Source organism: Columba livia, chromosome 7 (genome assembly GCF_036013475.1).
Source record: "Columba livia isolate bColLiv1 breed racing homer chromosome 7, bColLiv1.pat.W.v2, whole genome shotgun sequence".
NCBI classification, from domain to species: domain Eukaryota; kingdom Metazoa; phylum Chordata; class Aves; order Columbiformes; family Columbidae; genus Columba; species Columba livia.
The window spans coordinates 30,745,434-30,760,229 of NC_088608.1; the positions used below are offsets into that span (position 1 = coordinate 30,745,434).

The window sequence follows — 14,796 nt, forward strand, 5'->3', positions numbered from 1 at the left end:
ACAGGGAGCAGGTAATAGCACAACATCTGAGGAATAGGAGACAGGTTGTGGAAGACCAAAGGCAGATAATTTTCCTGTTGTATAACTTCTATATAAACATAGTCTGCACTGATGCTGAAATACAAATTGTTTATTTTTTATAGAGACCCTCTGATTCATAAATACGGCTACATAGTAAGAACTGGCATTTCCTTTTCTATTTTCTGTTTGTCCATATTGGGCTATAAACTCTTTAAGGAGCAACACCTTTTCTCAGTGTGTGCACTGCCTACTGTCCCGCTCTCAGCCAAAACCTGCATGTGTTAAGGATATACTTAGCATGTAGGTAAAACTAGTTGTAAGTAGGATTGGATCCTACGAAGTTATTGGTACTTGCTCAGATGATTAGAGCTGAGGAAACCATGGGATACAGAACTCAATGGCAGTCTGCTGGAAAAAATAAAGTCTTCCAAGTCCTGTGGTTGAAGGGAAAAATCTTATTTTTCTCAGAGTTCAGGCTGCTTATTCCCTGGTCCTGATCTACAAGAAGGCAGCTAGAAAAGCTTGAGCTGGCTTAGTTCCACCCTGGGGAGATCTGTAAGCTGCAGTGCAGGGCTCACTCCAAAAGTGAGATGGTGCTTATGCTGAGCTCAGGATGAACAGGCTTGTCTGACCTGACTCCAGCAGCTGCTCTTCAACAGTGCATGGCCTTGTGCTTCCAATAAAGAGAACCCATGGCTATAGCATCTGGCAGCACTGTGAGGTGTCTGGCTAACCATGTTGCTGGGATCTTCCACATCCACAGAAAGAGCACCTGCAGGGCTTTTTGTCTCTGCACAGCACCTATGGAAATTTGCTGTTCCTCTTGGCTAAGGAAGTTTTGATGTATCACTTGCCTTGCTTCTCCTTTCCTAGCAGAGAAGTTTGCCCTCAGCAGAGCTCATTGCCTGACAGATGCTCACCAGGAGCAATCCCTGAACTTTAGACTGAGGACTGCAAGTGTTGCCATGTCCCTTTGCATGTGATGTGATGGGCAGAATATGATTCTAGAGGTGAAAGTAAGGCCTTTACTCATGGCATTATGTTATATCCCTAAGCAATATGGTCCATTCTCTTCTTTTAAGGAGATGTAGTATCTCTTTACAGTTATGGAAATAGTTTTTGGGCTATAGGGTGTTTTTTAAAATAGTAATATCCTCAAAATATTAAAAAAATTGTTTGCGAACACATCAGTGCAGAAATAGCGATTCTCGTTATTGTGTTTTTCATTGCTATATACAAGTGCTTTTAAATAGAAAATGTGCTTTCTATTGTTCCTTAATGTTGTCTCCAGATCTGTGAATCCATTTTCAAATGTGTGAATTGAAAGTGGATCAAGAATGTAAGAGAAATACCTGCCAGTTGGGCAGAAGTGCTGGTCTTTGTATAGCTGTGTTTTCTTCAGGGCTTTCCATACTATATGTGACTCAATTAGGAAGAGGTCTACATTGTGCTGAACTACATGACATCTGCTGTTAAAGAAGGCTGCAGCTGTTGTGGTCAAATGGGCCAGTAACCTTTGTTTTTCAGCCACTTTCTTTAATCTTTATTGAGACATTTTATATAATGTGACATAGCGTTTAAAAGAAGCTATTATGCACTCTGAATAATGGGCTTCTGTTTTAAAAGCTCACCAAGTTTTACATGCTAGTTCTAAAAAAGAGGCAAGTTTGCTAGGTGAATTAGGTAATAAAACACTTGTTTTCGAAGTTGTTCCAACAGGTGTTTGGTGTTAATGGCTTTGCTATGACCCATAAAGTCCGTAATCTTAAGGTCAAAACGTTATTTTTGACTTGTTCTGCCTTCATGAAAGTATTGCAATCAGTGATGTCTTTTGTTGGAGAAAGTGTGGTGCTGTGAATAACCGGTGCAGCCTGTACTTATGTAGTCTCCAGCTAGTGAAGTACAGCTCTCAGCCTGTAAATCACTTCCTGAGATTGGTCAGCTTAGGAAAAAGCATTGTTATTTTAATGCATTTTGATACAATCAGAAGCATGTGCTGCTGAGAGAGAATAATAATTTTCTTTACAGGGATTTAGTTTCAAGAGAGTAGAAATCTGTATTTGCCCTGCTTTTCTTGTTGGCCTGCCACTTGCTAAGTGTTTTCAGATGCACCATACAGGTCTTTTTGAGGGAGGAAATAAGGCACCTAAGGCTTTCTACTGTATTGTGCCATGGTTTCTCATCTCCTTAGCACTGCCTGCTTCCTTAATCATAAGCCAATTAAAGTATAATAAAGGAACACACTTTTGAACTGATCTTAAATAAAGGGAATTATGAGAGAAAGAGTGATAGAAAATTGAGAGGAGGAACCATGAGCATTTTGGCTGGCAGCAGAGTCTGTGCTTCCTGCAGTACTGGCTCCTGATGTTCATGATGATTTTCTCTCATTTTGTGTGGTCACTGGCAGCAGGATTTTCAGGGGAGGGAAGGGGATATACCATAGGGATTTAACACAGCACCAGAACCCTTTGAACTTCCTCTGGTTTCTGTTTCACTGCTTGGTCTTGAACTAGTGTCATGTCACAATGTTATCAGGTGTTAATTAGTTCCCTGTTGGGAAATGCCAGTATCAAACAGGAGCTGAGGCAGGTCTGGCAGAACCGCTGTGGCAGAGACCCCCTCCCGCGCTGGGGCAGTGGTGGGTAAGCCCATGGTGAAGTGCAGGGCTTCGCCCTGGAAGTGGTGACACCTTGGCAGATCAGTGCTCACCAGGCCATCTCTCAAACTTATTATTGGAACCAAGGCCTTTTACATGAACATTGGCATTTGATGCTCAAAACCTCCATCATTTGCAACAAGTTGCCTTTGGATTTGCAGATTCCTGATCTTAAAAGCCAAGTTCCATGTTAGGGTAGTGGTGATGTGGTGGGCAGTAACGGGTAGTGACAATTACTGCTTCATCTGGGCACTTTTTTGCGCTGCCCACGGTGGCCAGGCAGCGCAGACTTCAGCACCCACTATTGACCACTTGAGCTTTGTGAAGCAGTGAATGATGACAAATCTGCAGCTACAGGCAGTTGCTGTCACAGGCTCATCTTAGCTGAGCAGATGGCTGTAAAACAGGAGGCAGTGCTGATTTGGGTAGGATTTCTAGACCCCGGAGCCACAGGTTATCTTTCCAAAATGTAGGAACCTCAACACAGCTTCTGGCTTCTAACAAAAGTAGTTACAATTTAGCAATATGTTTTGATTATGGGGAAAAAAAAGGTGAAACAGTTCTTCATGAAACCCCAATATAGTAGTCTCCCACTTCCGGCAGCTTCTAGTTATTTTAAACTTTGCGAAAGATGTAGGGTGTTTTATTAAAGTAAACAAAGTTATCTGAAATGAGTAGTCTAAAAGTAAAACACTCTTGTTTTTACTAAATCCCTAAACTTTAATAAGGACACGCAAGTGTGTATTCTTTATGGGTATGCTGGCCTCAGCTTGACCTCAGCTAGCCATCTGGATCCATATTTCTTAATAACATATAGTCTGCTGAAGTTGGCTTTTCTAACTTATAGCTTAAGCTATTAAATACAGAACATTTGGTTTCACAGGAACTACATGATTTTCAAATAAACAAGTGGTTGGAATATATACATTACTGGAGAGAGTCTCATAGCAAACTCTTCTCCCAAATGAAAGCAGGTCAGTTTTTCCTGTCTTATCTTTGGGGAAAGTGAAAAAGGATGTGTTTCCCAGAGTTAGGTTTGGAGTTGATGTTGAAGCTAGGAAGTTGAGCTTAATGGAGTTTTTCTAATATTTTTTTTAATCAGAAAAAAACTACTCATAAAATGAAAACTATTCTTGGGAAAGGATTAGTTTCAAAAACTTCCCATTCCTGAGAAATTCCTCCACCTTCCTGTGATTTTAAAGTGCCTTTTTTTAGACATCTTGAAAATGGGAGAAAAAAGTCATTCAGTTTGGAATAGCTCAAATTTCTGAAGGAAAACTCAACTTAAAGAAAAATTAAGGAAACCACAGTTGAAACTTCTCAGTTGGCCTAGTCTGAAATATGCAGTGATGTTTGGGTTTTTGGGGTTTTTTTAATATATCGTGAGCTTGGATTGAGAAAACATTTCATCAACCCTGTGGGACCTGGCAAGATGATCCCTGCCAGCTCTGGGCATCAGTGATGAGAGCAGCACCAGTACAAGCAGTGCTGATCTGCCCAGGGAATTCCCACCTGGTTCAGTGCAACTGGGTGAGGAAACCCAAACTCAGGGTTCACAAGCAGCATGACTGCTTTGCCTGGCACCTTGTCCTAGCTGCAAACCTTCATGTTTCAACAAGGCTCAGCCTGGGCTTCTGCTGCTGCTGGAACTTACAGGGTCCAATAGCAAGAGGGGATCTCTCTAATAGCTGCCTGTTTACTGGAACATGGAAAAGGCCAGTCCACAGTTTATTTAGAAGCAAAAGAATCAGCATATTAAAATTAAGAAAAAAAAAAAAAAGGAGGAGGAAAAAAAGTTGGGCAGCAGTAAGACTTGTGTCATTAGCTTTATTTATGGGCACAGTGTTCCAGCCCTGTTGCCCATGTCCTGAGCAGAAAGAGCACTGAAGATGAAGTAGGATTTTTCACAAGAGCAGACAGGCAGAGGGGGTTAATGACAGGATGCACTTGCAAGTGCCCACAAACCCCAAACACAGCTGGGAAGCGCGATTGCTGCTCCCAGCTGTGCGACTGGCCCTTTGTGCTGCTTGTTATAGACAGGGACTAGGGTATTGGCAAGAGGCTGTGTGGGGTGGCATCCACCAGAGCCTGTGGAGGGTAAATGAGCTGGGGAGTGGGTGTTTGTGGACCCCAAGGGAATGAAGGAGTCAGAGCTCTGTGCTGTGCGTTGGGCTCCAGACTTTTTATGAATTGTATAAATGGAGGATGACAGACTTGCTGAGTATAATGGTCTAAACTCTGCAACTAGAAACTGTTTACATGTCAGTTTTGGAGAGATTTGAGCCTGGCCTTGACAGCCTCACTGGAAGCATCCACAGTCTGTTTTGCAACCTCTACCTCAGCTCGAAATTCTGTTTTATGACAGCCCCCTGCTCAATCTCAACACTATATTTACAGATTAGTTACCTGCATAAATTGAGATAGCTGTGCTTTAGTTCTTATCAGCTGAACACAACTGTACTTTACTGCAGACAGGCAAGGGCGTTCATGTAACTGGGAGAGTGGGAGAAGAGATTTTGCCAGTATTTTCTTGATTTCTTTGTTAGATACAAAAGTAAGAGCTTATGTTTTTAGGGAATCCAGGGACTGAGGCTCTTAGGGACTGGAGAGCTATTGTAGTTCATACTCTTTAGACAATTTTCTTGCTGTTGCACCTCTGGGGTCCATGCAGCTATGGCAGTTGTGGAGTCCATGTCTCACAAATATCACTGATCTTTTAATGAAATTGGCGTTTCTTACCAGATGCCTGCTAGGCAGATGTCATTTGAGTTTGCTGCTCTTAAGAGTTTAATACGGAGGAGGGAAAAGCCAGGTGGACAGTGCAATGAATGGAAAACAGGAGAAGGGGGCAGGGCTGGATGTGGGTGTGCTGGTGCCAACTGCCCTGTGTTCTGCAGCTGAATATGAGACTGCTGGCAAGTCCTACTTCACAGTGGAAACATTCCTCCATGGCTGATTCTGCTGTCATGTTCTCTCTGGCATGGAGCATTGCTTATTTACTGAAGTCATCAGCAGGTTAGTAGTTTTTCCACAAAGCAGGAACCAGATGCATGTTAAGAGGAATTTTATGGCAAGTGTGGTTGCTTCAGCAGTCCCTGGCTTGGGAGACACAGTCTATTTTTATGAGCGTTGACACTAGTCAAGCAGAAAATAAAGTGATGCTGTATTTCACACTTGGGGATAGACGTTGTTTGAGTGAGAAGGACCTGAATTTTTTCAAAGATTATTACTTCTTACTGAATTAAATGAAGGCATGCATATATGCCAGTCTTTGTCTCCTTCCATGACAAGTGGCTTCATGGAGCATGCATTTCTTGGGACTCCAGAGGTGCAGACCTTCAGGCAGGCCTGGAGGAAATGATGGCAGGAGATGTCTGGAGAATCCTCAGCAACGCAAGCAAAAAGCTTCCAGTTGTCAACTACCAAAAGACTTTGCTTTACTTAATTCCCCTTCACCCTGTGACAGGTGACTTGTGCATTCCAGATTGCTTATGGACATAAGCAGTTTAGAGGTGATTTAAAAGATAAAAGGTTTAAAGCCTCTGGGAGCTTTTGCTCTGCAGTTGTATTGTGCATGGGAAGTGCATGTATTATTGGAATGTGTGTGAAATTGCTCTGTCGGTATGATCATGAGCAAAGCGATGTGCTTCCTTCCAAGATAATGCCAGTAGTACTTCCATAGTGCACCATGGGATGTGGTCATTGCTGCCATATTGCTGCTTGGCTGTGATGCTCCAAACTGGGGAGAAGGAAGAAGCAGAAATCCAGTGTATGGTACTAAAATTTGGGGGGGTGGGATGGAGAAAGAAAGGCTGCTAACTTGTACTACATTCCCTGTCAGGTTTGCTCCCAGGTGGAGGTCTTGAGGCAATGTTTTTATGCCATTTATATTTATCTTTGGCATCTCTGGTGCCACATATGCCACATTGTTGGAACTGTGCCTTCTAGGATGTGTTCTAGCCAATATCTTCTGTGTTCCTTCCTTATTTAATCTGGTGCTTTGGGCCTTGTTATGTCAAATATATCCATCTCAGTGCAAAACCACAGCTTCAACTCAGTTACCATGGGTACCGCACAATTTCCATAGCCTCTGTAGGCTAAAGTGGCTTCTCCATACAGCCCCAGAGCAGCCCTGAATCCTGAATCGTTGCTCTTCTCCTGGCATGATGTAGTTTTTGTTAACAGGCATGCTGGCAAAAGGCTGCACTTGGTTACTACAGGAGTATGGAGTTACACGCAGTGTTATCATCAGGAGAAATGCTGGGAATACATGTTCAACCTTATTATTAGAGGCAGGAGCTGAGAGACCTTGGTTTTCTCCCTGTCTCAGGCAGCAACCCACTCTGTTACCCACAGGAGGTCTCTTAGTCTACAAACTTGTAAAATTGAATTTTATTACTCTTCTATCAGTATAGTCTTCTGGAGTTTAGGTGACACCCTTGAAATGTATAACACTGACAAGAAAAGTAAATCCAACCCAAGCCAAAAAAGTGACATATTTTTATTGTGTCTTCCTTTGCATTTCCATCACACCTCTGAAATACTGTTGACTCTTGGGTATAGGATGTGCTGAGAAAATTTTCAGTCTGTCTAGTATATCGCAGCAAAATCTGCAGAATGAACAGAACTGGTGTGTTAGAAAAAGGTCCTCAAGCAAGAGGATGGAGCCAAGGCAGTGCAGCAGCTCTTGCTTTCTAAACCCCTCTTTTATATACTTCTTCATTTCTCAGCTGCAGAAAGCCACTTTCCTGCCTCCTTAGGACCCTCAGTAATGGTGAAAGACTCCTGTGTTGTCCCTTGGAAGGTGGTTGTTGCAGCTGCCTTGCCTGTTCACCTCCACCCCACACATGGGCTGTATCTGTATTTCAGTCCTGGATGCTGTAGGGACAGGAAGCCCACCTTTAACTTTGGACAAGAGAGCCTGGAAACCAGAGCAGCATAGAGTAATGTACTGCTGCGTTCCCTCCGGGGCAAATCTTGAACCACTCCAGTAGGACAAGACTTCACACCAGCAACTAAGTAAATGCCCCTGGTGCTGCTGGGTTGCAGCATGTCCCTGGGGTCACAGTGTAGGCAGCATGGACCTGTGATGGTCTGTGGTGTGTACTCACACCAGCCTCGTCCAGATGCGCAGGATCCTGCTTGCTCAGGGTACCCTGGGAGGTGCATCTTCAGCTTCCCTAAATTCATGCTTAGGAAAGCTGGAGGGGGCTCTGCCGAGCTGTCAGTCTCACTGTGGTGCTTTGTCCTGACACTTTGTCCCAGCCCCTCAGAGCCTCTTCTTCCCTCCTCTCCTCCATACGCTTTTCCTCCCCTCTAAGTTCTGTGATGTTCGAGATAAAGACTCCTATGCTGTTGGTTTGCAACAGCTTGGCTGTCAAGACTTTTGTAAGGAGATGAAAGGCAATGGCTGATTTTTCTCTGTTGATGGTGTCTGTCACTCATAACTGAGACAGAAAGCCCTCTGTAATCTTGGCATATACTGGCTTTATTTGCTGCGAGAGCTCTGCTTGGGAACACCTCTCATTTCAACACACACTGTTGGTTTTGTATCCATGAACTTACTGAAGGCTATGGCTTGTTTTAGAAAGAGCTGTTAGTCTGAAGACAGATTAAATGCAGTGTTTAATAAGATGCATGTAATACAGTACCCTTCTTCTGAAGTAAGTGTTTTTTTTTTCCTGTTTGTTAAACTTTTTAGCAGTGTTTGGCAAGGTCTTGGCCCCAAGAGGTGGGGGGAATGTAAACTATTGTCCCAAATGGAAAAGTCTCCAGCTTCTGATGGGAGCTCTGTATATGTGGTGCTAGACCCAAGTGTGGAAATATGTCTTTTGGTGTGTGATCTTGAAGTGAGGACAGTGTGCCCCTAATCGGTGATAGATTTCTCATTCACAGATCTTAGATACTTTCTCTTGGCTACCAACTTGCAGCATTGCTGATTTCTGTTTCACTAAATGACTGTAGCAGACAGTCCTTGTCCAGAAAGGAGTCTCTAGTGAGCTTTTCCTCTCCAGCATATGAAACTTAGCTTGTGTCCATTGAACGGCTGAGGCTTCTTGAAGCAAATGGCAAAATCCATGGTACATTGGTATGCCAGCATCTCTCAGTTAGCACTGAGTCTTGTAACATCCGTTCTCCTGGAGACCGGACTCTTCTGCAGCAGAAGCCAGCCAGAGCTGCAGCCAAAGGGGACGTCTGAAGGAACTCAAAGTGACCTGAGCTCTTTCTGCTTTGCTGACGAACTGAGAAAAAAATAGGCTAGCAATTCATTTTACAAGTCTCTTAAGCTATCATAAGGATTTATAAGAACTCATTATACAATAAATTATAGATATAAAATAGCAGGTGGCACATCTTTCAAGCAGTATGCATAAAAATTCATCTTGACAAGACCAGGAAAACAGCCCCCAGCCCTATCTTCACTGAGCAACTACAAAGGAAGTAAGTTGTAGTTAAGAGAAATGGAGTGTTAATGACAGGTCTCTGCCAGTAAACGCAGCAAAATGCCTCAAATGCCTCAGCAGTAATTGTCATCGGAACAATTTCTTTTCCTGCTAGTCATAAAATCGGATACACTATTAGAGACACCATTTGTTAAACCCAGACACCGTATATTTTCATCAAATGTAGCAATTGTCTCTGTCTCTGAGGTTTCTGAAACACAAACCCCCTTGGGGTCCTAGCTGGGCTGCTGTATGCAAGCTGTGAAAATATTGATGTACTCATTTTATCCTTTGCTTTCCTTGTCCTTCTCTGTTTCCTTTATTTATTCCTTCCTTACTGGCACTAATGTAGCCAAGTTACTTCTGCGCCAAGAGGATGAGGAAACTGTTTCCTCCCAAGCCAGCTATGCTGACACTGCTAACCTTGATTTCCATAAATGATTGAAGTGTCTCCTGTCTGCAGCATATTTCAGGCTCCAGTTACCCAAGATTCTTGGATGCTGAGACAGCTTTTCATCTTCCCCGTCTCTTTCTCACAGTCGCAACCAAGCCTGACTCGGTCTCTTCTACCTTCACGGCTGTGACCTGCTCAGACTAGCAGTAGTAGCCCCAAGATGTTTTTCCCCATAAAAAGACTTTTCTCAGCTTGTAGTGGTTTTAAAATTTCTTTTAACCTACTGAAAAATTTGATGTGGATACTATAGTGAAAAGGAAATTTCTGTAGTCACCAGACAAGAAGTGGGAATTAAGAAGTGTGGAGAGTAATCCAGTAATTTGTAACACAAAAGCAATGTAATACCTCTTAGAATAAATAAATTTGTGATGGCAAGATCAGCATTGCTTCTTTTTCCAGCGTTAAAACTTCTTCTAGATTAGCTGAGTGAAGAAAGGAATGCTTCCTAACAGTACTGCTAAGCCAGCTTTCAGAGGTACACGTGTCCAGAAGTACTGAGCTATGAGCTGCTTGAAGTCCATTCAAATGTCGGTAGGGGTTTTTCTCAGTCCAGGTGGCACTGGGATCTTGATCCTGAAGTTGAGGCACCATGCTACTGAAGTTCTTTCTGAATTACTGGGTCAGTGGCTTCTGCTGATTGTCAGCAATCTACATCAGCATAACCTGGCCTCTGGATTATTGCCTCCTTTAGCTACAGTGCTTTAAAGCCACTTGCTATCCACATTGACACCAGCTGAAATGCAGATATGTCTGACCTTCATTCCCTAGCGCTTTGGAAACTGAATAATAAATGTGTAGTGAATTCTGCCCTCCAGATATCAGATTATTTTTCTTTGCATTCCTTTGAAAAATGTTTGTCTTATTTTAAGCCTCTGCTGCTGAAGGGAAGCGGGGGGAGGGCAGGGCAGGGCGAGAGAGTGAGATAGGAAGAAGGAGGAGAATGTACTCTAAAAGGAAAAAGCTATGTGGAAAGCTTTGGTGCTAATGGAACGATCCATTTGCAGCCTTAGTGTTTGCCGACTAATGTGTATAATGCATTGTTGGACAAAACACTAAATGCTTAAAAGTAATTTGTGGCAATTTAGGTTTTTGTCATTGCTTACACTATGCTCTAAGGGAATACATAGCAAAAGACAAGCTCCCAGACTGAAGAGTTTATGGTCTTAAATGTGCGCTTCTGCAGGCAGCTCAGTCAAGCTAATAGATCTCTGCAAGACAGTCAGGGCCTTGGGAGGACAGGCTGACCCCTCAGGATGACAGCACAGCTCCTTTCTGAGGGGAAGAAGTGCAACAGCTTGTGAAAAATATGCACTCAGTCCTATAATTTTCATCACAAATCACAGAATGTTAGGGATTGGAAGGGACCTGAAAAGATCATCTAGTCCAATCCCCCCGCTGGAGCAGGAACACTTAGATGAGGCTACACAGGAATGACTGAACAGGTGCATTGTTTGATAGAGTCTTTGAAAAAGCCCCTGAAAATGAAAGAAAAACACTTTCTATAAGAGACAGATACTTTTTTTTTTTTTTCCTATTCAATAAGGTGTATAAATCTATCATGCCAGTTGCTTTTTAAACATTAGTAATATAATAGGAGAAGCAGGAGTAGATGCACATTAGTGAAGAACAGTTACGAATAGCTTGTGCGTGAGAGAGCCTTAGTCCTCAGTTGCGTGTGTGTATGTGTATGTGCATTGGTCTTTTTCTATCAGTTTTCATAGGTAAATGTCAATTTTTTCACAAAAAAAAAAAAGGAAATGCAATCTCTAATAAATTCAATAAGGGAAGTAGGATGCAGTCAGTCAACGACAGAAGCAGAATAAACAGGTATCCTTATCTATTTTATGCGAGAGCTGCCTAGACCTGTGTTAATCTGCATCAACAGAAAAGCTGTAGGATGTACTGAAGTGAAAGGAGACACATGCTAAATGCACTTACTAGTGTGTATTTGTGAACAAGCCTTCAGCAAGACTTATTCATTGTGGTAAACTTGCATGATCTGATAAGGTTTCCATATCCAAGACTGAAGGGTCTCTGAATGGCAACTTCCCATTAGGAGTGAAAAACAGCTTGTCTGTTATGTGCCCTGTCCATCAGGAAAGGTGACACTTAGAGCAGCCAAGGCACCATCCTCTGTGGTCCTGGCTCCAGGGCAGCAACAAGCCAGCACGTCCCTTCATCAAAGCACAAAGCTTTTCTGAAGGCTGTGCTGATTACAATGGATTTCTTACTGGGACAGGTTCTTCAGGAATTTCTGTCTAAAGCGAGAGGGCCAGAAAGAAAAACAAAAAGAAACCATTCCTAACACATTCTGCCCTGTGGTTATTAGAAGATGCTCATAGGAAGTGGAAAACCCTATTGGTATCTGTGGTGTACTGACCAGACACTTAAGTGTTAACTTCTTGCTTTCTTGATAACTGACACAAATGTGTAGCTGTTGGCTCCTCTGTGTGGGTGAGTCTTTCTCTTGTTTTCTAGGGGAAGAATCTTTGAAACATCTCATTTTCTTCTCTGTCAGCAAGAGGTAGAAATACTGATTACAGCTTGTCCCCAGCAAATTCCTGGGGTAGCAAAACTGCCTCCCAACCCCTGGCATCTGGTATTTGGATTATCTGGTATTTTTGGTATTCTGCTACCAGCCAGAATCACATTTATTGTGGCAGACCTTTAGCAGAGAGGTGATTGAGGTTCCAGTTCTGACTATTAGAGTGCATGCTCAATGCTGGTATAGTTGGCAATGTGAAAGTACTAAGCCTGTTTGTTTGTTTTGTTTTTTTTTTTAATTCATTAAAAATTCTATCTGGTCATCTGAGACTCATTGTAGGTTTGTCCTCCTTTCTGTTAATGGTCCTGTTGAATGCCTCTTCCTTCTGCACTTGCCTCTCCCAAGAGGTAAGCATCCACCTCCTCTGGTTCTGACTACGTGGTGTTATTTTGCATTGGTGACACATCAGAGGGCTGTTGGGACACTGAGTGCTGAGGACTCAGCTGTCGAGAACATCGATCTTTCTGCTGAGCCAGAGCAAATTTAATTAGCTTATTTTAACATGCCTCTTCATCCTGCGGGTGGGTAGAATTGATGTAGGCTGGAGCCTCTTTCTACATAGCTCATTTAGTGTAACTAATTACTGTAAGCGAATGGTACACTCTGCTGACAGTCTGTGCACTAAGGTGGAGCAGTCACTTTGCATTTATTTGCTGTCAGAACAGTCTGAAACCTTTCCCCTTCAAGGGGAAATCAGTTCTTGGTGGACGTTAACTGGGCAAACTGATGGAAAGCTATACTTAACACTACCCCAGTGACATGGTGCAGGCAAGGAGACCAACTCAGTGTCAAAGAATGAGAGTCCAGGCTTGGAAACAGGAAAAGCCTGAATGGCTCTCCAGCTTAGGGTTAGTCCCCTTTGTGTGTATGCATTATGATTCTCTCTAATTGCATACTTGCATCCTATTCTTTATCATTACCTTAATACTATAATTCTTTTTAACTTAGTTTTAGTCATATATTTCTCACTAATGTAGTTCCTGAAAGTGCCTGGCCTGTTCTTGCTCAAGCTTTAAAACAAACCAACTCCCAAACAAAAGCATTAGCTTGAGTCAGATATTGTATATGGGAAATTAATTTCTGAACAATTAAAATCAGCTAAGTTACAGGCATCTGAGAGGTGAGAAACTTTGCAGCCTTAAATATAGGTGATATAGGTGATAGTAACAGCTGCCCCCGTAATACTTAGGGGATGCTTAAACATAGATGTCAAGAAGGTCCCTTTCTCCTTGATTGCAGCCTCTTTAGTATCTGTCTGCTGCTTGGATCTGTCATGTTTTCCCCAGTGTACTCTGATCAAAGACTTACAATAAGGAGAGACGTTGTATGGCAGGACGTGTAGAAGAGGCTGTTTCAACACTGGACAATGCTTGTCCAAGCACTTCTCAGTGAGTAAAAAGGGTGACAAAAGGGGTAGTAATATCTGTGGTCACCTTTGCCATTTGTCCCAGGTAAACTGGAGAAAACTTAAGACCCTCTGTTATACAAGTGAGGCAAGAAAAACAGTTTCAAGGAAAAATTTTAATAGTTCCCTGTATTGGTATCTTCAGCTGCTCTGAAGTGTTGTACTGTGAAGTCAGTGGGCGCTTTTGCTCTTCATTCATTACTTTCTGAGCATCTTTGCAGCATCTTTCCTTCTTCCTGTTTGAGATCCTTCCTCAGCAGAGACTGTGAATAGAGCAGCCCTGCCAGATCTCCCGTTGGAGGGAGTCTGGCTGGGAGCGCGCTGTGCTCCATTTGCCTTCCCTGATGAGTGGCTTTTTGGAGCCGTTGCCAGCTTTTCTTCGGGTAGGCGTAGGGATTAAGCAGCTCCTTGGTGGTCCCAAAGCAGGCTGGACAAAACAGGGCATCTGAATGAATGTGTCTCAAGTGAGCCTGGGGAAATAAAGCTGAGAGAAAAAGGCTCGGACATAAGTGTACACATATGCAGCATCTTATAGTCCTTATAGTGTTTGGTTTATGCTAAATTCGCTGAAGAGAGACTAAATAGAGTGTTTATTTCTCTATTTCTTTATAGGAACAGAGAGTTTCCCTTGTTTAACAAGCAGACTCAGCATCCTATCATCTGCTTAAACAGGTATGACCTTTTTACTTGTTAGTGTAGATTTACAAGGAGGCTGCTTCAACAGACAAAGGTGGCTTGAGAAAAGAGCAAAAAGAAAACTCCTCTAGCTCCTGGAACACTTCATTTTTCTGGAGTTAGTTCTTGATTTTGCAATCCTCCTCAGTTTTCACTTTAAAGGCCTCTTGTGTCTGCTGAGAGCTACTGTACCCATTTTCAAAGCAGCTGTCTTCTTGCTTTTGGTTTAGCAAGAACCTGCTTGCAGCTCGAGGTGGAAAGGGCCTGAGATGGTGTTGGTAAAAAGACAGAGCATCTGAGAGAGGTGATGGTGTTTATGTACACTGCTCTGGTTTGTCATGTCCTGCCACTGCAGTGAGTCGTACCATAGAAAACATGAGAACAGTTTGGCAGAGTGAGGGCAAACAATACTGTCTCATCTCCAGAATTGAAAATAATGGGGTTAGATCAAAGAACTGCACTTTTTCTCCTCTTTGCGAAAGAGAAAACTTTCATGAGACCCCTGTCGCAGAAGGCTAAAAGCAAGTGTTAGAGAGTCGATTCTGCCTCTGTCACGTAGATGAGCAGATGCTTGTTTTGCCAGCATTTCTGAATGCA

At 42.8% G+C, this 14,796-nt stretch overlaps 1 protein-coding gene across 50 annotated transcripts in view; it reads left to right on the plus strand.

The window, feature by feature from the left end:
* The window catches only part of MAP2 (microtubule associated protein 2), a 226,947-nt gene that overhangs the window by 111,052 nt on the left and 101,099 nt on the right, over window positions 1–14,796 (plus strand). For 36 of the 50 annotated variants that reach the window (XM_065068994.1, XM_065068995.1, XM_065069003.1 and 33 more), the window contains one exon: window positions 14,137–14,196. The exons of the other annotated variants lie outside the window; for them this stretch is intronic. The gene's annotated coding sequence lies outside the window, so the exon portion shown is untranslated. The remainder of the gene's footprint in view (window positions 1–14,136; window positions 14,197–14,796) is intronic. 50 annotated transcript variants of the gene reach the window in all.